This window comes from Glycine soja, chromosome 16 (assembly GCF_004193775.1).
Source record: "Glycine soja cultivar W05 chromosome 16, ASM419377v2, whole genome shotgun sequence".
Classification (NCBI taxonomy): Eukaryota; Viridiplantae; Streptophyta; class Magnoliopsida; order Fabales; family Fabaceae; genus Glycine; species Glycine soja.
The window spans coordinates 25,387,061-25,388,613 of NC_041017.1; the positions used below are offsets into that span (position 1 = coordinate 25,387,061).

The 1,553-nt window shown below is 42.0% G+C and overlaps 1 non-coding gene across 1 annotated transcript; it reads left to right on the plus strand.

Annotated features, from left to right (window-relative positions):
* Nucleotides 1-1,174: 1,174 nt before the first annotated feature.
* LOC114391320 lies at nucleotides 1,175-1,281 on the plus strand. Its single transcript, XR_003662112.1, has one exon. It is a non-coding gene; the product is annotated as a small nucleolar RNA R71 (small nucleolar RNA).
* Nucleotides 1,282-1,553: the final 272 nt, after the last annotated feature.

Genomic DNA, 1,553 nt, shown 5'->3' on the forward strand with positions numbered 1-1,553 from the left:
ATTAATGCACAACTCCTTCAAGAATTTAGCATATCTTGGAATTTGCTTTATTGCATCCAGCAAAGGTATGTTTACCTCTACTTTTCTAAACGTTTCCAAGATCTCCTTCTCTGCCTCTTCCATTTTTTTGTTGGAAATTGCTCTTGGAGGGAATGGAAGAGGGATATGTTGCTTCTCTTTAGAGTCACCTGCATAGAAATTGTTAGGTAACTTACTCTTTACATTTTTGTCATCATCTTTTTCTGGAGTATAGTGAGGTTGGGCAGGTTCATTTGCTGGTTGAGGTTCTTGACACTCCTTTCCCGATCTTAATGTAATGACACTCACATTTTTGGGATTCTGGACAGATTGAGAAGGAAATCTGTCAAAACTCTGGGACTGTTGTTGATTTAACTCTGTATCCAATTGTCCCATTTGATTAGTTAAGCTCTGAATGGAGGCTCTGGTCTCTTGTTGAAATTGCATGTTTTGCATAGTCATTTGTCTCACAAGTTCCTCAAGGGAAGGTTGCGGAGGAGCCTCAACTGTTTGCTGTTTCTGGGGCTGTTGCTATTTTTGCTGCTGGATTGGTGGAGGAACGTATAGTCTGCTTGGGCCAGCAACATTTTGAAAATAAGGTTGTTGTTGCTGCTGTTGTGAAGGATTCAACCATCTAAGGTTGGGATGATTCCTCCACCCGGGATTGTACCTATTCCTGGAGAGGTCATAATTGTTCTGTTGTGGCTGATTTTGCTGCTGAGGTTGAGGAGGTCTGTTGTAGATGTTTGCAGCATAAGCTTCAGGCTGTTCAATTGCTTCAGATTGTTGCACAAAAGGGCAAAGGTCTGTGTGGTGGTCGGCAGAAGAGCATAAACCACAGAGCCTGGCGACAAGTGCAGATTTTTTATTCATGGCCAGTTTGGTTACCAGGTTAACCAAGACATCTAGTTTACCTTCAAGCGTCTTAGTCTCACCTGATGAAGATGAATTCGTGGCTACTTCATGCACTCCTCTAATGACAATAACATCATTTCTGGCATTAAATTGTTGGGAGTTGGAAGCCATCTTCTCAATTAAATTTCTGGCTTCAGCAGGGGTCATGTCTCCAAGGGATCCACCACTGGCAGCATCTATCATACTTCTCTCCATGTTACTGAGTCCTTCATAAAAATATTGGAGAAGAAGCTGCTCTGAAATCTAGTGGTGAGGGCAACTGGCACATAATTTTTTAAATCTCTCCCAGTATTCATATAGGCTCTCTCCACTGAGTTGTCTAATACCTGAAATATCCTTTCTGATGGTCGTGGTCTTGGAAGCAGGGAAAATTTTTTCTAAGAATACTCTCTTGAGGTTATCCCAGCTCGTGATGGACCTTGGAGCAAGGTAATATGCCAGTCCTTTGCCACTCCCTCTAAAGAATGAGGAAAGACCTTCAGAAATATTTGATCTTCCTGGACATCTGGTGGTTTCATGGTGGATCAGACAATATGAAATTCTTTCAGATGCTTGTGTGGGTCTTCACCTACAAGGCCATGAAACTTTGGAAGCAAATGGATCAGTCCAGTTTTAAGAAC